The sequence below is a fragment of the Ornithorhynchus anatinus genome, chromosome 3, assembly GCF_004115215.2.
Source record: "Ornithorhynchus anatinus isolate Pmale09 chromosome 3, mOrnAna1.pri.v4, whole genome shotgun sequence".
NCBI classification, from domain to species: Eukaryota; Metazoa; Chordata; class Mammalia; order Monotremata; family Ornithorhynchidae; genus Ornithorhynchus; species Ornithorhynchus anatinus.
Window position 1 is genome coordinate 106,905,928 of NC_041730.1, and position 24,846 is coordinate 106,930,773.

A 24,846-nucleotide genomic window follows, 5' to 3' on the forward strand; every position below is an offset into this window, starting at 1 on the left:
GTAGGCGTCCTACTAGTTGTTCCAGACAGTCACAATGGGTGTCTTGCCAATGTTGATGAGTGCTATGATGTCTCCTCTTCTTTTTTTGGGTAGAAGAGCCAAAGTGAAATCTCTGAGCAACTGGTGCACAAAGATCCGATTGTGTAACAGAAACATACAAAATGTAGCTTAGTTCATTGTGAATCTTACAACTTTAAATGTTTTGCCTTCTTCTTCTCAGCTCTAGAGCAATATTTGATTTCCAAAATATGATTTCTGAGTCTTAGACTGTAGAATACTACCTAGCCTACTGGAATAATTTAGATAAGGATAATCCTTGTGGAAATATTTGAACAGCTTAAGATAGTGATTTCAAGTGAAAACTCCTATATGGGCTAATGATCAGGTCATAATGGTTAAATAATGGTCCCGGGTTTCTTTAACTTTTCTTTCATTTAAATGGCATGGTCAGCAAAAGACTAGAACTTGAACAATATAAAATATAATGTAATTATATGCTAGGTGGCCCTATGAATGAACATGTATATTTAGTAAAGAATTGAAAATGATAGGTTCTGCAGAATACTGAATTCAGGACCTCACTGCTATGTCCTCATAAACCAGAATGAACCCCAGCCAACCTGTATTTAGGACTATCAAAGGAAGTATGTACCTAAATGTTCCACCTAGGATTCCATTATTAAGACTGTAGAAATATAGTAGGCCATGATGTGAGCTTAATCCACAAGCAGGCATGAGGAATAGCATAATTAGGAGTTTAAATAGAGAAAAACAACCACGTAGTGTTGGAGTGGTTCACAATGTAACTATCTACATCTGATCAATAAGCCACACAAGATCTGTCCCTAATCTTAAAACTATCCAGTAAAATCCGAATATAAAGAATACAGTGAAGTAAATTCTGGTCTAAAGAAACTAGATGTTGAGTTTTATGGTTTCTTTGTTTTCTTGATAGGTTTTAAGGATTTAGTTACACCTAAATAATTGTATAACTATAATCCCTTAGTTTCTATTATTAAAAATGTGTACTTTACCATAGCTATAGACCTATTTGCATTGTACTGTCAAATACATTTTCTTTTATAGTTTTCCACAAAAAATCCCAAATATTTAGAAATGCATAAGGAAAGTCATTTTAATTTTGTGATTAGAAGCTTATTAATAGCATTAACGTTTTTAAGATGCTTCTATCAGTTGTAAAGGTATTAACAAGACAACTCTTGAATCTTGAAGTTTTCATATTTTATCACTTACATGAAATGCTACTAGTAAAAGTCCCAAACTAAAAAATTTGGAGCTTAACATCATGATATTAATGTTGATGTAAATCAACATCACATACTAAATCTTTCATTAGTTTCATCAACTGTTTGCCGATGTTAACTCTCCCTGAAATCGTCTATTAGCATTTAATTTATGGGATTGTATTCTATACTACATATTAGGAAAATTTGATTGAAGTGAGGGAATTAGTCTTAATCCTCAAATAACTTACAATATAAGTGGTATAGACAATGTTTAAAGTAAAATCCAAGGATGAAGTAGATCAGGTTTGATTACCATAATGACAATAATTATAATGGTAATATTTCTTAAATACTATTTATCAAGTCTATTTACTGTTCTACATTTATTTATTTGTCAAGTCTATTTACTATCTTACTATTTGTCTAACAGCTGCGGTAGAGATACAAATTAATCAAGCTGGACGGAGTCCCTATCCCACATGAGGGAGGAAGATTTATCCCATTTTACACTTGAGAAAACTGAGACACAAGAAAGTTAAATGCTTGCTTCGGATCATACAGCAAGCAATTGGGAGAGCTGAGATTAAAACCCAGATCCTCTGACTCCCACCAGACCTGGGCTCTTTCCACCAAGCCAGCTCCTTCTTATTGATTAAATCAACTTACTAGTTCAAAATTAATTCATTTATTTTATAATATGGTCCCTGGTGATGTTTGCACATATATGGAATTGTGAATTATGAATTATTAATAGAAAATGAATTTAAAATTATTGAAAACTTTCAGAGAAGCATTGTTCTCCTTCCCTATAGGGAAAAAAAAGAGTCAGTGGCTTCTGTATTTAGATGGTCTCTAAGGGTGATGAAAACTATTTTAAATTAGTAATAATTACATCTTTAAAGAAATATAATAATAATAATGTTGGTATTTGTTAAGCACTTATTACATGCAGAGCACTGTTCTAAGCGCTGGGGTAGATACAGGGGAATGAGGTTGTCCCACGTGAGGCTCACAGTCTTCATCCCCATTTTACAGATGAGGGAACTGAGACACAGAGAAGCGAAGTGACTTGCCCACAGTCACACAGCTGACAAGGGGCAGAGCGGGATTCAAACCCATGACCTCTGACTCCCCAGCCTGGGCTCTTTCCACTGAGCCATGCTGCTTCTCTAATATAACTTAACAAGGTACAGTCATAATGGATAGTGATGGATCGGAACACTAAGCAGTGCATGTCAATATTAAGAAATTATGTATTTTGAAGAAAATCTTAATAATTTGTCAAATTTTTTCCAGTTTTGCAACATTATATATTGGAACCTTCAGAACACAGTCTTCAGTTTTTCTGTTTTTCTTCCTCACAGCTATTTTCCACTATTTTCATAAAATGATTTACTCAAAAATACAAAAGAGAATTACATTTTTCTTCCAAAATTTAAGAATTCAATGCTTCTGGTGTTGCCCATTTTTGTGGCATTATCCCAAAAAATTTGCCTAAGAATTCTGGTGCTTTGTCCCTTTCCAACCAGAATGCTTGTGTATAACCTAATGTAGAGTACTTTCTAGCTAGCTAGGAGGAGGTTAAACAGTTTTTCTCAGCAAAACTATCAATAAGCTAACTCATTGATACTAAAAACTGAAAATTAATGACAGCCCTTCTTGTTGTGTTTCTTGTGAGATTACTTGATACCTTCCTCAACCTGGGAATTATTGCTCAATCACTCATTCCTACTCTTGAAACCCCATAGATTACAACAGCAATAACTGGTGAATTCACTCTCCCAACCCACTTTATTGAATCTTGTAATTGTTTTGCCTATATTCATTCATTCTTCTAATTCCTTTATGGTTATATTGCTGTCGATATTTTTCAGGGGAAGGTACAGTCTCTGAGACATTAATGGCATCCATTTATCACTTGTGATTGAGAGTTTGTCTCTTCAATATAAAGGAAATGCTAGCAAGTAGCCTGCAAACAGAAACCTGAAACTCACTGGTGATATTCAGGGTGCAATCTTCAATGCACTCTTTTTGGCCAAACCACTGCTTTTAACTAAAAAGTCAAAGTCAAACTTATACTTGTAAAACGAACTATAATTTTGCTAAGTGTTCAGCTGCTTGACTTTGGACATTTGCCTACAGAGCCATAAGATGGTATATAGGTTGAGTTACTTTAAATGTATTTTGGGGATTTAATTGTTTATTAAATTTTGAATAATAAATGTAAAATTAAATTAAGTTACTCTAGAAAGATTTTACCATATGATCTAGATTAATGTTCCAATCTTTTTCATTTTCTAAAGGAGAAAAAATGGAAAGTACATTGTAGAAAAAAAAAATCAATGATGAAAATGATTAATTTGCAAAACTAGAGTTCAAATAAGAAAGGAAATCCAAATCCACATAGTCCATCCAATTACAAAATGAAAGCAGAGTTATTTTCAATTCAATAAAATGATTTACTACAATTTCTTTTTTTTGATATTTGTTCAGCACTTACTCTGAGTCATTACAAACTCTGGGGTAGATACAAGTTAGTCAGGTCAGATTACAGTCTCTATTCCTCATATGCCTCAAATTCTGAATAGAAGGGAGACAATGTCCATAGAGATAGCATGGGCTTTGAATTCAGAGGACCTGGGTTCTAATTTCAGTTCCATCACTTGTCTGTTGTGTGACCTTGGGAAAGTTACTAACTTCTCTGTGCCTCAGTGACTCATCTGTAAAACTAGGGTTTAAGACTGTTATCCCCATGTGGGATATGGACCGTGTCCAACCTGATTGTCTTGTATCTACCCCAGTGCTTAGTAAAGTGTCTGGCACATAGTAAATGCTTAATAAATAACTTAAAAAGACATTTTTGTTCTTCTCTTTTCCTATTCACTAGAATGATTAAATTTATACAGATATACTTTTTGAGAAGCAACATAACTGAAGTGGAAAACTTGGGATGTGGAGTCTGGAGACCTGAATTTTCAGGCTGAGTCTGCCATTTCCCCATTGTGAACCTGACCGCACGTCATTTCTTTGTGACTTAATTCCCTCATTTGAAAAATGGGGATTAAATACCTGTTCTTCCTCCTCCTTAGGGTGTCAGCCTCATGTGGGAAATAGGATGTGTCTGATACGATTGTGTTGTATAAAGCCCAGTGTTTAAAACAATGCTTGGCACATATTAAGCCCTTAACAAAAAACAAATGTATTATTGGCCTGTGATGTTCTCATGTGAGCCTCCTGATAATAATAATAATAATTATTATTATGGTATTTGTTAAGTGATTAATATGTGCCAAGCACTGTACTAAGTGCTGGGGGGATAGGCTAAGTGGGTTGGACACAGTCCCTGTCTCCCCATGGGGCTCCCTGTCTCAATCCCCATTTTACAGATGAGGTAACTGCGGCACAGAGAAGTGAAGCGACTTGCTCAAGATCACAGGCCACTCAATTAACTACTCTGCCACTATACTCAGCCTACTGCTCTCATGTCAGGACTCTGGAACTTGCCTGTTATGATTTTTTCTCAGGGTGATGTCAGGGTGTGGACAACAGGCCTTGGGGCTGAGATAAACCTGAAACACTCTCATTTGTTCTTTGCTAAGTGGACTTCTTGGCTTCATGGTTTCTGGGGCTAACTCAAGGAAGCAACTAGTAGTTAATGGATTGAGCAACACTGCTCCTCTATGGACAGACTTCTTCCTCAGGATTCTCATTAGGTGTGGAGTTTTTATTGTACCATGCAGATTTGTATCCAAAATGAATATTTCCCCTGCAAAGATACACTTACCCAATGTAAACTAAATTGTTTATTAGTCTTACTTTATTAGTTATTAACTGATATTTTTATTTGTTTCACCATTTTAGTTAAGGTTAAACATCAAGCTCTGTCTTACAGGAGGTCTTAGTAAATATTGCAAAATAATATGGAATTTTTTATCAACCCCTCCAGGAGGCTTTCCCTGGCTATTTTCTCTTCTCACTAAGTTACATATTCCAAACTCCCACAACAACCCCTTATCTCTTTTTGTGCGTATTAATTTTCTACTCGAGTACTAGAGCACTTCTTCCTTCTAGCTTTAAATTGTTGTGTGTATGTCTTCCTTTTTTAGATTGTAAACGACTGAAGGCCAGACTTGTCTCTTTGACCTCTATTGTACAATTCCAAGCATTTAGCACAGTTTGCTGTACACATTAGGCTATCAATATATACTATTGATGGTAATACATTTCTCAGCCTTGGCAATCCATTCTTAGATTCAGTGACATTTTTCCAGTTTAAACATTACCTTAATGAGATTTAATTAGGTTTGGTTGCAATGAATTGATTAATGACTATATAATATGATACTGAATTAACATGCCAATGCAAAGTTCAGCAAAACTGACATGATGAACCACTTTGGTAGTAGGTGACTTTCAGTGAACCAGTCTGGAGTGACATGACAGTGAACTAATGTAAAATTCTCATGTTAAGTGACATTGAATTAATGTTAAGTTTCCTTGTTAGATACCAGTGAATTGATGAACCATTTTGGAATTTAGCAAGAGTGAATTAATTGGGCCACTTAGGTTTTCCGAATGGCACTAAAATGATAAACCATCTTAGAATTAGGACTGTATTGATGAAGTACTTCACAGCTAAATGATGCTGAGGCTCATAGAAATGAAAAGTTTAAAGCATAATCCTTCTCAAATTTATAGTAATAAGTGACTCAATTGTACAGAGCATGATTCAGATCATTTGAATACACATTCTCAACTCTGAGAAAATGAGAACATGTAAATTCAAAGTTAAATTAGTTAAACTCTCTCCATTAACTCTTCAGAGAGGTGGCACAAACTAATGAACTAATAAATTTAAAGACCAATAATCTAATGGTAAAGAGAATGGTAAATTTACCTGTTCTTCTGGATTTAGAGTGTTGTAATTGACATCATGCTAAGTTAGTGTACTAATTTTAAATTATGACTCAATTTAAATTTAACTCATAGGTGAAGCTAAATTTTTAATGAATGCTCTGTATTATGCATCAAGTTGATAATGATAATGGACCTTTAAATTATTCCTTAATTTAATTATCTACATTAAGACTTCAGGGTTCAGTACACTGCTGGGTCTATATCCCGATTTAGAAAGTTAACTTGAGAGTCACAAGCAACCATAAACCTGAAGGAATAAAAAGATGCTTTTTTGTAATTAATTGACAGCTTCAATTATGAGTGCCTATTTTTCTAAGTACTAAATTAGAAGATTTGTATTTTATGTTAGAAAAGATGTGGCGAAAATGTTGACCTCTGTTTCCTTTCTCTATTCAAAAGTGGTAATTATCCTGTGAGTGTGGTGTTTTTTTTTTTTTTGTGTGTGTGTGTGTGTGGCTGTGTGTGCACACATCCATCTATCGATCCCTGTCATTTCTTTTTCTAAGAAATTATATATATAGCATGTATATATTAGATGTAGAATTGTATATATACATATATAATGTATAATAGAGATTCTTATATGATATATAGCTATATGTATGTAAAGCAGATACATATATATACTTGCTTAGTAAAGGAAGTGACAGGGATAGATAAGGTTCTATCCAGTGGTATACCACATATTACCACAATGAACTTTTCATCATATAGAATTCATTGTCATACCTATAACATGACAAATATATTATTTATTGCAATATGTATATTTAGAAGAGTAAGTATATGCTTATTAAGATTTGAGGATTTGATAATAATAATAGTAATAATGATGATGGTATTTCTTAAGCACTTACTATGTGCCAAGCACTGTTCTAATCACTGGGGTAGATACAAGGTAAGTAGGTTGTCCCACTTGGGGCTCACAGTCTAAGTCCCCATTTTACAGATGAGGTAACTGAGGCACAGATAAATTAAGTGGCTTACCCAAGTTCACACAGCAGGCAAGTGGGATAAGAACCCACATCCTCTGACTCCCAAACCTGTGCTCTTTCCACTAAGCCATACCGCTTCTCATAAAGTACAACTTAAATGTGCCACTGGTCCTTATATTTCTTCTCTAAATTCTTATTTTGTTACCTTAAAACCTGTTGAAATGTGTATCACTTTTCAGGTTATTGCACAGTAGAAAGATATAGACTGGCCTTTGCCTGTAAATTCTCCATCTGCAAAACAGAAAGAATAATAGGCATCTATCCATAATTTCTTGATATGATAAAAGTAATTGAGAAAATACCCTCAAGAATGCAATGCAAGAAATGCAAGAAACATTTTGGACTCTTTGGAGGAAATGTACTATGTTCATTTCTTTAGCCACTCCTATTTTCCAAAGTCACCCTGTCCCATTTGGTCCTAATATCCAAACTACCTTCTCTTGACACACACATCCAGACCTTCAGTTCCACACTCTCTTGAACTCAACTCCCGCACTCTCCTTCCCAGCATTGAATTAATGACACCAACCATAGCCCTGGATCATCTCCATGGTATGCTTCCTTTGATCCTGTGCTCAATCCATGGGGCGCTATTGTCTCCCAAATCCAGACACCAGGCCAACCTTGTCCATCTAAAATTGATCTTCACCTGCCATAAAAATGTCCTTTCTACTTTTTTCATAGTCTTTGTTAGCACTTAGTATGTGCAAGGCACTACTGACTTACATGCACATTGCTCATGCCATTGGGTGAGAAGCAGCATGACGTAGTGAATAGAGTGAGGCCCTGGGAGTTAGAAGGTCATGACTTCTACTCCTGGATCTACTACAAGTCTGCTGAATATGACCTTGGACAAGTCATCTCACTTCTCTGGGTCTCAGTTCCCTCATCGGTAAAGTGGGGATTGACACTGTGAGCCTTGCTTGAATCCACTAGGTGCTTAGTACAGTGTCTGGCACATAGTAAGTACTTAAATGCCATAATTATTATTATTATTTGTTTCAGACTTTCAACCCCTTCATCAATTCCCTTGTCAATTACCTCCCCATCTCTATACTGTAAGCTTGTTGTGGGCAGGGAATATGTCTGCTTATTGTTGTTTTGTGGTCTCCCAAGCATTTAGTACCATGTGCTCTGCACACAGTAAGTCTTAATAAATGTGATTGAATGAATGAATCTCTAGCCCCTAAGGACCTTGTCACCCATTTCATTAAAAAAATGAAAGTTAGGCACGATATACCTTAAATCTTCCCTATACCTCTCCAGTTCCCATCCTACTTCTGCCCTCACTTTGACTCTTTCATTCTTCTTAGCAGGATGTCAAGAGAAGATCTTCCTCCTCTCAGTCCATGTTTCCCCACTCCCCAGAAACCTCCAGTGGTTGCCCATAAACCTACACAACTAACAGAAACTCCTTACCACAGGTTTTAAAACACTTAATCACCTTGCCTGCCCCCTCTTACCCTACCTCCCTGATTTCCTAATATAATCTGGTCTGTACACTTTGCATGTCTAATGCCAACCTACTCACTGTATCTTGATCTTGTCTATCTTGCTGTCTATCTCTAGCCCACATCCTGCCTCTGGCGTGGAACACCCTTCCTGTTCATATCCAACAATGATTACTTTCCCCACCTCAAACCCTTAGTAAACACACCCGTTCAAGAGGCCTTCCCTAACTAAGCCCTCATTTCCTCTTCTCCCTCTCCCTTCTGTATTATCCGTGCCCTTCAATTTGCACCATTTATTCATCCCTCCCTCAACCTCACAGTACTTAAGCACATATCCATAATGTATTTATTTATATTTATGTCTGAATCTCGCTTTCTACTGTAAGGTTGTTGTGGACAGGCAATGAATCTACCACCTCTGATTATTGTACTCTTTGTTATATTGTATTCTCTTGAACACTTAATACAGTGCTCTGCATACAATAAGTGATCAATAAATATGATGGATTGACTCTGAAAATGAAACCCCTCCACCTGCACCTCTGACGTCATCCCTTCACACTTTATGAAATCATTGTCTTCTCTCTTCTTTCTTCCCTGACCACCACCTTCTCCAATAGCTCAGTCTCCAATAGTTCCTTTCCCATGGCTGTCAAACATGCCCATGAATCCCTATTAAAAAGAAAAAATCCTTCCTTCCATGCCATCTTCCAGTTATAATCCAGTCTTCCTACTATTCATTTCCAAAATTGTAGTAGAGCTAGCTGTCTATACCTACTTTCTCCACTTCCTCTCCTATAGTTCTCTCCCTGAACTCCTGCAATCTAACTTTCACCCCTTCATCATTTTTTACTTAATGGTATTTGTTAAGTACTTCCTTTGTGCCAACCACTGCACTAAGAGCTGGGGTAACCATAAAATCATGCTGGACAATGTCCATGTCCCATTTGGGGCTCACAGTCTTAATCCCCATTTTACAGACAAGATAATTGAGGCACAGAGAAGTTAAGTGACTTGCCCAACATCACACAATAGAGAAGTGACAACTGCCTTCTCCAAGGTCACCAGTGTTATCCTTGCTACATCCAGTGGCCTTTGCTTCATCCTAATCCTCCAGAAACTCTTAACTGCATCCAACACTGTGGAACACCTCCTTCTCCTGGCAGCACTAACTAACCTTGGCTTCACTGACACTGTCTTTCCTGGTTGTCTGCTTATCTCTCTGGTCTTTTCTTCTCAGTCTCTTTCTCTGGCTCCTCCTCTGCCTCCCACCCCTAACTGTGGGAATCACTCAAGTCTTACCCTGGGTACCCCTTGATTCTCCATCTATATACACTCCTTTGGAGAACTCATTCATTTCCACAGCTTCAACTTCCACCTCTGTGTGGATGATTCCCAAATCTCTTTCTCCAGCCTAAGCCTTTCTCCTTCTCTGCAGTCTCGCATTTACTCCTGCTTTCAAAACATCCCTACATGGATATCCTACCAATACTTCAAATCTAGCAGGTCTAAAGCAGAGCTTCTCATCTTCTCACCCAAATCCTGTCCTTCTCAAGACTTTCCAATAACTGAAGTCATGGCCACCACCCTATTTTACAAGCCCACAAAGTTGGCTTTATCCTCAGCTCAGGTCTTTCATTCAACCCACATATTCAATCACCAAATCTTGTCAGGCCTACCTTCACCTTTCTAGGATTCATCTTTTTCTCAATCCAGATGGCTACACTTGTCATACCCTGCTTTTACTGTAACAACCTCCTCACTGACTTCCCTACCTTCTATATCTCCCCTCTCCAATTCATACTTCACTCAGCTGCTGAGATCATTTTTCTAAAAAATGCTCTTTTCTTCTCCTCAGAAATCTGTAATAGTTGTCCATCCATCGTTTCATCAAACAAAAACACCTACCATTCACTTTTAATCATCCAATCAACTCTGCCCCTCCTATGTTACCTCCCTGATGTCCTACCACAACCTATCCACAGACTTTGTTCCTCTAACATACAACTGTAGCTGCTCTCATTTATTTTCATCACCACTTCCTTGCTCACATCCTCTCTCTGGCCCGGATCACACACTCTTCTCATATCTGACAGACACCACCCTCTCTACCCATCTTTCAAGAACTATCAAAGTCACCTCTCCTCTAAGAGGCTTTCCCTGACTAAGCCCTCACTTCCATATTGCTTATGCATCTAGGTGTGTACTCCTTAAGCACTTTGCTCTTCATCTGTCCCCCAGCCCACCTGCACTTACATATTTAGCCATATGAAATTTATTTTATTTCTCTTCCCGTGTAGTCTGAAGCTGTTTTTGGCCAGGGATCAAGTTTACTTCCATCAACCCCACAGCACTTATTCATTAAATCGTATTTATTGAGCACTTACTATATGCAAAACACTGTACTAAGCACTTGGAGAGTACAATTCGGCAACAAATGGAGACAATTCCTACCAACAATGGGCTCACAGTCTTGAAAAGGGGAGACAGCAAAATAAAACAAGTAGACAGGCATCAATAGCATCGATATAAATGAATAGAATTATAGATATATACACATCATTAATAAAATAGAGTAATACGTATTTGCATATATTCACAGTGCTATGGGGCAGGGGTGGGGGAGATGGAGAGGGGAGGATGAGCAGAGGAAAAAGGGGGGCTTAGTCTGGGAAGACCTCCTGTAGGAGGTGAGCTCTAAGTAGGACTTTGAAGGGAGGAAATGTGCTAGTTTGGTGGATGTTCATTCATTCATTCATTCAATAGTATTTATTGAGCGCTTACTATGTGCAGAGCACTGTACTAAGCGCTTGGGATGAACAAGTCGGCAACAGATAGAGACAGTCCCTGCCGTTTGACGGGCTTACAGTCTAATCGGGGGAGACGGACAGACAAGAACAATGGCACTAAACAGCGTCAAGGGGAAGAACATCTCGTAAAAACAATGGCAACTAAAGAGAATCAAGGCGATGTACAATTCATTAACAAAATAAATAGGGTAACGAAAATATATACAGTTGAGCGGACGGGTACAGTGCTGTGGGGATGGGAAGGGAGAGGTGGAGGAGCAGAGGGAAAAGGGGAAAATGAGGCTTTAGCTGCGGAGAGGTAAAGGGGGGATGGCAGAGGGAGTAGAGGGGGAAGAGGAGCTCAGTCTGGGAACGCCTCTTGGAGGAGGTGATTTTTAAGTAAGGTTTTGAAGAGGGAAAGAGAATCAGTTTGGCGGAGGTGAGGAGGGAGGGCGTTCCAGGACCGCGGGAGGACGTGATCCAGGGGTCGACGGCGGGATAGGCGAGACCGAGGGACGGCGAGGAGGTGGGCGGCAGAGGAGCGGAGCGTGCGGGGTGGGCGGTAGAAAGAGAGAAGGGAGGAGAGGTAGGAAGGGGCAAGGTGATGGAGAGCCTTGAAGCCTAGAGTGAGGAGTTTTTGTTTGGAGCGGAGGTCGATAGGCAACCACTGGAGTTGTTTAAGAAGGGGAGTGACATGCCCAGATCGTTTCTGCAGGAAGATGAGCCGGGCAGCGGAGTGAAGAATAGACCGGAGCGGGGCGAGAGAGGAGGAAGGGAGGTCAGAGAGAAGGCTGACACAGTAGTCTAGCCGGGATATAACGAGAGCCCGTAATAGTAAGGTAGCCGTTTGGGTGGAGAGGAAAGGGCGGATCTTGGCGATATTGTAGAGGTGAAACCGGCAGGTCTTGGTAACGGATAGGATGTGTGGGGTGAACGAGAGGGATGAGTCAAGGATGACACCGAGATTGCGGGCCTGCGGGACGGGAAGGATGGTCGTGCCATCCACGGTGATGGAGAAGTCTGGGAGCGGACCGGGCTTGGGAGGGAAGATGAGGAGCTCAGTCTTGCTCATGTTGAGTTTTAGGTGGCGGGCCGACATCCAGGTGGAGACGTCCCGGAGGCAGGAGGAGATGCAAGCCTGAAGGGAGGGGGAGAGGACAGGGGCGGAGATGTAGATCTGCGTGTCATCTGCGTAGAGATGGTAGTCAAAGCCGTGAGAGCGGATGAGTTCACCGAGGGAGTGAGTGTAAATGGAGAACAGAAGAGGGCCAAGAACTGACCCTTGAGGAACTCCAACAGTTAAAGGATGGGAGGGGGAGGAGGCTCCAGCGTAGGAGACCGAGAATGATCGGCCAGAGAGGTAAGAGGAGAACCAGGAGAGGACAGAGTCCGTGAAGCCAAGGTGAGATAAGGTATGGAGGAGGAGGGGATGGTCGACAAGTGTCAAAGGCAGCAGAGAGGTCAAGGAGGATCAGAATGGAGTAGGAGCCATTGGATTTGGCAAGAAGGAGGTCATGGGTGACCTTAGAGAGAGCAGTCTTGGTAGAGTGGAGGGGACGGAAGCCAGATTGGAGGGGGTCTAGGAGAGAATGGGAGTTAAGGAATTTTAGGCATCGATTGTAGACGACTCGTTCTAAGATTTTGGAAAGGAAGGGTAGTAGGGAGATAGGACGATAACTGGAGGGGGAAGTGGGGTCAAGAGCGGGTTTTTTTAGGATGGGGGAGACGTGGGCGTGTTTGAAGGCAGAGGGGAAGGAGCCCTTGGAGATTGAGTGGTTAAAAATAGAAGTTAAGGAAGGGAGGAGGGCAGGAGCCATGGTTTTAAGAAGGTGAGAGGGAATGGGGTCCGAGGCGCAGGTGGAGGGGGTGGCACTTGCGAGGAGGGAGGAGATCTCCTCTGAGGATACTGCAGGGAAGGATGGGAAAGTAGGGGAGGGGGTTGTTGGGGGGGAGGGGAGAGGCGGAGGGGTGACTTTGGGGAGCTCAGACCTGATCGTGTTGATTTTCGTGAGGAAATAGGTGGCCAGATCATTAGGGGTGAGAGATGGGGGAGGGGGAGGAACAGGGGGCCTAAGGAGAGAGTTAAAGGTCCGGAACAATCGGCGGGGGTGACGGGCATGGGTGTCGATGAGGGAGGAGAAGAAGCTTTGCCTGGCGGAGGAGAGGGCAGAGTTAAGGCAGGAAAGGATAAATTTGCAATGTATGAGGTCGGCTTGGTGCTTGGACTTTCGCCAGCAGTGCTCAGCAGCTCGAGCATAGGAGCGTAGGAGGCGGACGGAGGAGGTGATCCAGGGCTGTGGGTTAGTGGAGCAAGAGCGGCGGAGGGAAAGGGGGGTGAGAGAGTCGAGATGAGTAGAGAGGGTGGAGTTGAGAGCGGAGACCTGATCGTCGAGAGTGGGAAGAGAGGACAGGGCGGCAAGGTGAGGCGAGATGCTATTGGAAAGACGGATGGGATCGAGAGAGCGGAGGTCTCTGTGGGGCAGTAGCGAAGATTTGCGGGGGGAGGGAGTGTGAGAGATGAGGCAGGTGAGAAGGTTATGGTCAGAGAGAGGGATTTCAGAGTTGGTGAGTGAGAAGATAGTGCAGCGGTAGGAGATGACGAGATCGAGGGTGTGACCGAGTCGGTGAGTGGGCGCGGTATGGTGGAGGAGGAGGTCGGCAGAGTCGAGGAGGGATAGCAGGCGGGTGGCAGAGGAGTCGTCGGGTACATCCGTATGGATGTTGAAGTCTCCAAGGATCAGAGTGGGCAGAGAGAAGGAGAGGAGGAAGGTGAGAAAGGGGTCAAGGTGGTTGAAGAAGTCGGAGGTGGGACCGGGAGGGCGGTAGATGACGGCGACAAGTAACTGGAGTGGGTGGTAGAGGCGAATGATATGGGCTTCGAAGGAGGGGAAGGAGAGGGAGGGGGGAGGAGGGATAGTGCGGAAGCGGCATCGGGGCGAGAGGAGGAAGCCGACGCCTCCTCCCTTACCGGTGAGTCTGGGGGAGTGGGAGAAGGAGAGGCCTCCGCCGGAGAGAGCGGCGGCGGAGACCGTGTCTTCGGGAGAGAGCCACGTTTCCGAAAGGGCGAGGAGGAGGAGAGAGCGGGAGAGGAAAAGGTCATGGATGAAAGGTAGCTTGCCTGTAATAGAGCGGGGGTTCCAGAGGCCACACTTGAAAGTAGCTGTGGGTGCAAGGGGAGGAGGGGGGGAAGGGCGGGGGGAGGGGAGGGTTTGGATGGGAAGGAGGTGGCGGGGCCCTGGACGAGGAGAGGGGGATGAGGGGTGGGGGTGGGACAAGAGGACTGGGATGGGGCATGGGTGGGGAAGAGAGAAGGGGGAGGGGGTGAAGAGGGGGTTTGGTGGGGGGAAGAGTAGGGGGAGGGGGAAGAGGGGTAGCGCTGGTAAAGTGGGGTTCTAGGGCGGGAGAGAGGAGGGGGGGAGGAGACAGAGGAGAGAGCGGGAAAGAGCTGAGCGAGAGAGGGGAAGGGGAAGGGGAAGGGGAAGGGGAGGATAGGAAGGGGCGGGAGGGGGGAGGAGGGACATGGCGAGGCCAGAGAGGTGGGTGGCAGCACTGACAACAATAAACAGTAATAAACGAAATCGGTAATATAGCAACATGATACAATATGATACAATACAGTGGTGCTAATATAGCAACATGATACAGTATGATACAATACAGTCGTGTTAATAAAAGGGGTGATGACCAGGGTCGGGGGTAGACTCAATTAAGGGGCGACCTGATCAAATTCAAAATCTGATGACAATAAACAGTAAAAAGCGAGATCGCAAATATAGCAACATGCTACAGTAAGGCACACTACAATAGTGTTAATAAGCAGGCGATGACCAGGGTCGGGGGACGAGCCGACCCTACCCGATCAGACTCCAAGTCAAGCGGCCAGCGGCCGAGAGAGTCCCAGAGCTCATGACCAAATAACCCTGTGGCGGCGGGGGGGCCCTGAGGTTGTCCGGGGTGGGTGGCGGCCGTAGGCGGCGGCTAAGGTAAGGTAACATGGTGAGAACAAGGACGTCGTCGCCCGGGGCGGGGGCGGGAGAGATGAATCACCTCAAGAGGGAAGAGGGAGTGAGGCCTTCCCAAAATGGCCGCCTCAGGCAGAGTGGGGGCTTCCTAAAATGGCCACCTCGGGCGGAGTGGGGGGGCGGTTGGGGAGCACAATGTCCCCGGGCCCGAGCAGGGGGACACAATGTCGCCCGAGGACACAATGTCCTTGGGGCCGAGAAGGGGAGCACAATGTCCCCAGGATCGAGAAGGACCGTGAGGAGGGAGGGCATTCCAGGCCAGAGGTAGGACGTGGGCCAGGGTTCAATAGTGGGATAAGCGAGAATGAGGCACAGTGAGGTGGCTAGCACCAGAGTGGAGTGTGCGGACTGGGCTGTAGAAGGAGAGAAGGGAGGTGAGTTAAAAGGGGCAAGGTGATGATGAGATTTGAAGCCAATAATGGGGAATTTTTGCTTTTTATGAAGGTAGATTGGCTTTTTTAAGAACTTATATACCTGTCAATAATTTGTTTATTGATATTTGTTCTATCTCCCCTTTTAGACCGTAAGTTCACTGAGGGCAGGGAACATGTCTACTCTGTTATATTCTCCCAAGTGCTTAGTAAGTACACTGCTCTGCACACATTAAGTGCTCAATAAATACAGTTGAATTAATGAATAAATACAGCAGGTTGATTGATTACCTACTCTATTGGACCCTTCCAAGAACTTAGTACAGTGCACTGCACACAGTTTAGTGCTTAATTGCATTCATTTTTTTTTTTGGTGGAATTTAGCACTTACTGTGTGCAGAGCACTGTACTAAGTGATTGGCAGAGTACAATACAATGAGCTTACAGTCTAGATTGGTCGATGGTAATATTGTATGGTACTTCAGGGCTCTATGTCTCCACAAACCTTTGAATTAATTTCATGTATTCTTCCACAGAAAAAATGTAGCAATAAATCTCTAATAATCTAAAAATGTTCTCCAATCCTTTATGTAATTATAAAATATGCTTCATGTAGCTTTGCCAGTATTTTAGCTTACTGTGTGCAGAAATCCCACATCATTCTTCTGGCTGAATATTCCAGTGCTAAGTACAGAATAAATACTGCAATTATTATTAGACTTAGTGGACACTGTCACCATTTAGTTCATTCATTCAATCATATTTATTGAGTGCTTACTGTGTACAGAGCACTGTACTAAGTGCTTGGAAAGTACAATTCAGCAACAGAGTCAACACCTCACCACAACGGGCTCACAGTCTAGAAGGGGAGAAAAAATCATCAGAACAAGTAAACAGGCATCAATAGCATCAATATAAATAAATATATATATATATATATATATATATATATATACATTAAAAAATAGAATAATAAATATGTCCATATATACACAAGTGCTGTGGGGTGGGGAAGGGGGTAGAGCAGAGGGAGGAGAAGCAGAGGAAAAGAAGGGCTCAATCTGGGAAGGCCTCTTGGAGGAAGTAAGCTTTCAGTAGGGCTTTGAAGGGGGGAATTGGACTAGGTTGGTGGACATGAGGAGGGAGGGCATTCTGGGCCAGAGATAGGATGTGGGCCAGGAGTTGACGGTGGGACAGGAGAAGGAGGCACAGTGAGAAGATTAGCACCAGATGAGCGGAGTATGCAGGATGGGATATAGATGGAAAGAAAAGAGGAGAGGTAGGAGGGGGCAAGGTGATGGAGAGCTCTGAAGCCAATAACGAGGAATTCTTGCTTGATATGAAGGTTGATAAGCAACCACTGGAGATTTTTGAGGAGGGGGCAGTGACATGCCCAGAGCGTTTCTGTGGGAAGATTCTATAGGGCAGCAGAGTGAAGTATAGACTGAAGCGGGGAGAGTTAAGATGTTGGGAAATCAGAAAGGATGCTGATGCAGTAATCCAGTAGGGATATGATGAATGACTGTACTAACAAGGTAGCAGTTTGGTTGGAAAAGAAAGGGCAGAACTTGGTGATGTTGTGAATTGGAGATTGGCAGGCATTGGTGATTGATTGGATATGTGGGGTGAATGCGAGAGTGGAGTCAAGGACACCAAGGTTGCAGATTTGTGAAACGGGGAAGATGGTAATGCCATCCACCATGATGGGAAAGTCAGGGAGAGGACAAGGTTTGGGAAGGAAGATAAGGAGCTCAGTCTTGGACAGGTTGACTTTTAGGTTGTGGCAGACATCCAGGTAGAGATGTCCTGAAGGCAGGAGGAGATGCGAGTCTGGAGGGAGGGAAAGAGAACAGGGGAGGAGATGTAGATTTAGGAATCATCCATGTATAGATGACAGTTGAAGCTGTGAGAGTGAATGAGTTCACCAAGGGAGTGGGTATAGATGGAGAACAGAAGGGGACCAAGAACTGACCCTTGAGGAACCCCTAAAGTTAGGGGATGAGAGGGGGAGGAGGAGCCCATGAAGGAGACTGAGAATGAACGGCTAGAGGGATAAGAGCAGAACCAGGAGAGGACAGAGTCAGTGAAGCCAAGATTGGATAACATGTTGAGGAGAAGGGGATGATCAAGAGTGTCAAAGGCAGCTGAGAGGTCGAGGAGGATTAGGATAGAATAGGAACCATTGGATTTGGCAAGAAGGAGTCCATTGGTGACCTTTGAGAGGTTGGTTTCAGTGGAGTGGAGGGGACGGAAGTCAGATTGGAGGGGATCCAGAGTTGCAGGAGAGGAATTTGAGGCATTGAGTGTAGACGATTTGCTCCAGGAGTTTGGCAAGGAAGGATAGGAGGGAAATAGGGCAATAAATGGAGGGGGCTGTGGGGTCAAGGGTTGTTTTTGTTAGGATGAGAGAGACGTGGGCATGTTTGAAGGCAGAGGGGAAGAAGCCATTGGAGAGTGAGCGATTGAAGATGGAAGTTGAGGGGAAGAGGGAAGAGGTGAGAGGGAATGGGGTCAGAAGTGCAAGTGGAGGTGGTGACACTTGAGGGGAGGGAGGAGATCTCCCTTGAAGATACTGTGGGGAAGGATGGGAAAGTAGTAGAGGGAAAGTAGAGTGGGGAGGGATGGAGAAGGGGGAGGGGTAACTTTGGGGAGCTCAGACCTGAAGGTGTTATTTTTCCTAATGAAGTAGGTGGCCAGATCTTTGGAGGTGAGGGAAGGAGGACAGGGAGGAACAGGGGGCCTGAACAGCTGATGAAGGTGATAGGCATAGGTGTCAATAGGGGAAGAGAAATTGTTTTTCCAGGCAGAGGTGAGGGCAGAGTTAAGGCAAGAAAGGATAAATTTAAAGTGAGCAATGTTGGCCAGGTGTACCAATATTTACATCAACTCATTCTTCATGGCTCAAGAGATACATAACATAGTGCTAGGGGTGCTGTGAATTGAACAGGTATCCTTTAAAGAAAGAAAAAGCAAGGGTATTCAGTCGGAGAAAAACATGAATAAATACAACTTCACATCTCTGAAATTAAAAAATTAGAAGTAATCCTTAGTATTAATTAGGAGATAAGATAGAACTAATAAAATGCTGGAAATTCTGAAGCTGTTGCTTCTTCGAGAGATAGAGGAGTATCCTGTACCTCATGTAATGACATTAAATGTAGGGATGTTATCCTGTGCTTGTAAAATTGGTCATTTATGTGAACAGATTATTTTAAAATAAGCACCAGGTGACAGAGGTTTTACAGATTGACACATATTGCAGATAGAATGTTTCTTTGGTAGATATTACTTTGGATGTTATCTCTATTCTTGTCAGATATTGCTCTATTTTCTCTCATTTTGAGGATATATTTAGAGAGCTGAATGAAAACTCTGAGCTGATACAATTGTCTTCAACACTACATTTTGATAGTAATGTCATTAATTTCATTTTAAGCTTTTAGGAATGCTTTATAATTGATTATAAAAATTTATATTTACCTTTTTTCTTTATTATTATACTAACAAGTAGATAGCATCCTCCCAGTCTGAAGTATTTGACATCGACTTTAAGAGGAATTCATTTTTTTATATTATTGTGTGTGCTGAGAATAACTATATTATTAAACAAATAGGTTACATTATTTTTAATAGGATAGTCAAAACCTAAAGAAAATAAACTAAACATGAGAAACCAAGAAATAATGTTATTTAAGGTGAATAGTGTATTCCCAAATTAAGAGAGATAAGTATTGTTTAACTTAAAAAGTGTACATGAGTCAATTGTTGTGTAGTGTTAATTGTTTTTATCTCCATGTCCCCATGTCTGCCTTATCTATTTAGTAAGATCCTCAAGAGTTCTTTTATCAAAATCCATTAAATGATAATAGGAGCTACTGCACATGGAGGTCACTCAATCAACCAGTCAGTCATATTTACTGAGCACTTATTATGTGCAGAGCACTGTATTACACACTTGGGAGAGTAAAATGGAATAAGCAGACACTGTCCCTGCCCATACCAAGCTTACAGTCTATATGGGAATCGTGTTGTTGAGTAGCTCAGAGCTAATGAATATGTTTCTTAAATTGCTATAGAAATCAATCAATGGTTTTATTGAGCACTTACTGTGTGAAGACCAGCATAGTAAGTGCTTAGGAAAATAAAATATGTCACATGTGGTAGATGTAATCGCTACCCACAAGTCAAAAAGGGCTTTACAGGGAGAGGTTGTGATGTGGCGATCAGAAAACATGTCCTAGTCCTTAGATTCACAGGGCTTGATGATATGTATTCAGTTCTTAACAGGTGCCCACATTTAAAGAGGAGTTAAGAGAAACTGGACCGGCTTCACACATTTCTTGGAGCATAAACTGCATCCAAGTGCTTAGTACAGTGCTCTGCACATAGTAAGCGCTCAATAAATGCTATTTAATGAATGAAAATGAATGAATCGCTTCTGGGATGTAAGATTATTATTATTATTATTAATAATCATAGTGATTGAGCACTTACTATGTGCAAATACTACTTTGACACACTGGCTACCTTCATCAGTTGCAGGAGGATCTATCAGGCTGGAAAAGACCTCCAAGCCTTTCATTATGCACCCAGATGAATCAGTGTAGTTCATCAATGCAGTTGAACTCGCCGTCAGAAATTAGGTACCTTCAACTACTTTGTCCCCAAACTATGAAGGACTTGAGATTCCAATTGCTAAGGAAGAGCAGAATCATACCAAGGACATAGTTTATTATCTTGACCTTTTATACAGGGGAAGTATTGGTGTGTTCTTAAGCATGCCAAAATTTATTTACTTGCAGAATATGGGTAGGAAGGCTAGATGAACAGGGCACAGTTCAACTGAAAATACAGCTTCATGTCCCCCAAATCAACCAAAGAAGCTTCATCATGTCAGAAAATTGAATGAGTAACTAAAGGAGAGCAGGGATCAATTTATGCTGTGACAGCAAAGCCTGAATAAAGCACCAAACATTGGATCCATCTAAGGCCAAGTCTAGGATAAAGCAATCTTCAAGAGGAATTAGCAGTCCAAATCAAAATTTGCATGGATCCTAATATCCAATCTAGATCATTCATTCATTCAGTGGTATTTATTGAGCACTTATTGTGTGCAGAGCACTGTAGTAAGCACTTGGAAAGTACAATTTAGCAATAAAGAGAGACAATCACTGCCCACACTGAGCTTACAGTCTAGAGGTGGGGGGAGCACCTGGTTTCAGATAATTTGGGGATGGTGTTGCTTATGGTTGAAACTGTAGTGTCAGTACTAGTAAATAATGAAATTGAAAGTTCAGTAATATAGTTCTCTTCTTGGGTGTTAGAACTATCAGCTTGATTATTGACCTACAGGGAAAACACAGTTTTCAACTCTGAGCAATGCTTCCCATCTGGTCGTTGAGTGCATCTGGAGCAGAACCAAATGTTAAGTATTGACATTTTCCTAAAACAACCAGGCTCGTGTCATTGAACACTTAACATCTGTTGTAATGTTCACTTTTTAGGCATTATACCTTGAAAAATAGGTACTTTTATCCTTAGTTGCATTTGTCCATTGCAGCATTTCAGAATGAGCTGCTCACAAACCTCCAACCCTAAATTTTGAAAAATCTTCTGCATTTTTCTGGTTTCTCTTAGAAATACAAATATGTTCTTGAAAATGCAAGCTTTTGAAATGGTTCAAGCATATAAGCCAAGGACTCTATATATTACATTTATTTGGATTCCTGCGTGATTTACAGTTACATGCCAGCTGAATAAAAAAATGAAAAAAACAATGTTGCTGATCTAAAGATTAAGCTCAGTTACCAGTTTGTTTAAAATCAGCTCAGATGCAGAGTCAGAAACACAGAATGAAATAAGTGAAACAGTTGACTAAACCATTAGGGAGTAGAGAGTGGGTTTTGGAAGTCTACTCCATTTCTGGTATTCTCAGATGACATGAAAATTGCAATGCCTAATTAGGAAAAATCTATGATTTTCTCCAAGTCCCATCATATGTGCCAACAAAATTCAAGATATTATTTCTTTAAATATTTCAGAAGGGCTTAACTTTAAAGGCCAACACATTTGCAAAGCATGATTTTACTGGAGAAAATAAATTCATCCTGGGAAAAAAAATTACCTTTGGAATACTAGAAAATCTGGAATGAGATGACACATTTCTATCTAAAGCTAAAGGTTTGTCAAAAAACTAATGGGTCACTGATTCTTTCCTGATTACATCACATTTCTTTATATACTGCCACTTACCTCATTTTGTATGGAGGGAAGCTAAAATTAATCCTTCAGGAAAATTTTATAAGAATGTCTTTTTATAATGGTCTTCTTAAAATTATCTTAGTTTGGGAGCCACAGGTGGGACAGGGACAGTTTCTGGTCTAATTATCTTATGCTTAGCACAGTGCTTGGCTGAGTAAGCTATGGTTTAAGAAAATAAATTAATAGCCCTTCACAATTTCCCTTATGTTCTTCCGGATATAGCCTTAACTAAATTTCCCAGGGAGAGTAACTTTATTTACATCAGTGGCTTAAATTGCCAAGCATCCTTCAACTTGCTGTAAATCTTATTCATTCATTCAATAGTATTTATTGAGCACTTACTATGTGCAGAGCACTGTACTAAGCACTTGGAATGTACAATTTGGCAACAGATAGAGACAATCCCTACCCAATGACGGGCTCACAGTCTAATCGGGGGAGACAGACAGCAGAGCAAAACAGAACAAAACAAAAACAAGGCAACATCATCAAGATAAATAGAATCAAGGGGATGTACACTTCATTAACAAAACAAATAGGATAATAAATAATCTATACAAATGAGCACAGTGCTGAGGGGAGGGGAAGGGGGAAAAGCAGAGGGCAGGAGAGGGGGTAAGGGGAGGAGGAGCAGAGGGAAAAGGGAGGCTCAGTCTGGGAAGGCCTCTTGGAGGAGGTGAGCTCTCAGTAGGGCTTTGAAGAGGAGAAGAGAGTTAGTTTGGCAGATGTGAGGAGGAAGGGCATTCCAATAGAGCGGTAGGACGTGAGCTAGGGGTCGATGGCAGGATAGGTGTGAACGGAACCGTGAGGAGGTGAGCGGCAGAGGAGTGGAGTGCACGGGGTGGGCAGTAGAAAGAAAGAAAGGAGGAGAGGTAGGAGGGTGCAAGGTGTTGGAGAGCTTTGAAGCCAAGAGTGAGGAGTTTTTGTTTCGGGCGAAGGCTGATAGGCAACCCCTGGAGGTTTTTTGAGGAGGGGAGTTACGTGCCCAGAGCGTTTCTGACGGAAGATGATCCGGGCAGTGGAATGAAGAATAGATTGGAATGGGGAGAGACAGGAGGAAGGGAGATCAGAGAGGAGGCTGACACAATAATCCAGTGGGGATATTATGAGAGCTTGTAACAGCATGGTACCAGTTTGGATGGAGAGGAAAGCGTGGATCTTGGTGATATCGTGAAGGTGTGACTGGCAGATCTTGGTGACAGATTGGATGCATGGGGTGAATGAGAGAGCAGAGTCAAGGATGACACTAAGGTTGCAGGCCTGTGTGATGGAAAGGATGGTAATGCAGTCCACAGTGACAGGGAAGTCAGGGAGAGGACAGGGTTTGGGAGAGAAGATGAGCTCAGTTTTAGACATGTTTTAGACAGGTTGGACACGGTCCCTGTTCTATGGGTTCACAGGCTTGTACTCACCCAAGTGCTTAGTACAGTGTTCTGCACACAGCAAGCACTCAATAAATACCATTGATTGATAGATTAATTGGGGGTTCTGAATTCTGGTTGAAGCCCCATGCCTCATTCTGTGGATGTATTGGCTCATTTTTCCCCTAGAGGTCATTATGTGTTTGAACTAGTCTGAAGTATGTAAATCCAGATAAAGTTTTTCTTAAAAACACACTTTATTTGTATTCATTCAATCATATTTACTGAGTGCTTACTGTGTGCAGAGCACTGTACTAAGCACTAATGAATAAACAGTTTCTTATTTTTCCAAGTACTTTATACAAAAACATAGTGAAAGTAATCGAATTTATTTGAACTTACTTGATATAAAAACTATTTATACTCCAAATAAAATTGCCCATATTCCTTTTTTATGGTATTTGTTAAGAATTTACTATTTGTCAGGTATTGTACTAAGATCTGGGGTAGATACAAGCTTATAAGGTTGAACCAATTCCTGTCCTACATGGTGCTCACAGTTTATTCCCTATTTTACAAATGAGGTAACTAGGTCACAGGGAAGTTAAATGACTTGCCCAGGGCTATATAGCAGAAAAATGGCAGAGCTGGGATTGGAATTCAAGTCCTTCTGATTCCCAGGCCTGTGCCACTATCTATCCACTAGTCTATCTAGTCTATCCACTGTCCACTAGTCACACTGTTTCTCCTTTCTTCCTCTTCTCTTCTCCATCTACTCATTTGCTCCCTTGACTGCAACTACTGTCTCCATGCAGGTGATTGCCAAATCTTCATCTCCAGCCCCAGTCTCTCTCCTTCTATGCACTCCCATTTCCTCCTGCCTTCAAGACATCTCTACTTGGATGTCCTGCCGAAACTTCAAACTTAGACAGAACCAGTCATATTCTCACCCAAACCCTGTCCTCCCCTTGACTTTCCCATCACTGTAGACAGCAACATCACCTCATAATCATAGACTTTAAAGCACTCAATTGCCTTTCTCCCTCCTATCTTACCTTTCTGATTTCCTACTATAACCCAACCCACACTCTTTTGTTCCTCTAATGCCAACCTACTCAATGTACCTTGACCTCATCTATTTCATCATCGATCCCTCGTCCACATCATGCCTGTAGCCTGGATTGCCCTACCTCTTCATATCTGACAAATGACCCCTCTCCCCACCTTCAAAGCCTTGTCAAAATCACTTCTCCTACAAGAGATGTTCTCTAAGCCCTCATTTCTTCTTCTCCCATTCTCTTGTACATTGCCCTAGCACTAGGATATGCACCCTTTATTCACCCCTCCCTCAGTCCCAGAGCACTTATATGCATATCCATAATTTATTCATATTAATATCTGTCTTCCTTCTAGACTGTAAGCTCATGGTTGG

General features: G+C 41.9%; 1 protein-coding gene and 1 long non-coding RNA gene across 2 annotated transcripts in view; one reads left to right on the plus strand and one right to left on the minus strand.

Moving 5' to 3' along the window:
• The window catches only part of LOC114810259, a 54,226-nt gene extending 38,741 nt beyond the window's left edge, over positions 1-15,485 (minus strand). The window contains exons 1-2 of the long non-coding RNA XR_003757978.1: positions 15,447-15,485; positions 7,305-7,390 (exon numbers count right to left, since the gene is read on the minus strand). This is a non-coding gene — a long non-coding RNA (uncharacterized LOC114810259). The remainder of the gene's footprint in view (positions 1-7,304; positions 7,391-15,446) is intronic.
• PCDH15 (protocadherin related 15) overlaps positions 1-24,846 on the plus strand; it is a 913,479-nt gene that overhangs the window by 782,292 nt on the left and 106,341 nt on the right. The gene's annotated exons all lie outside the window — the stretch shown is intronic.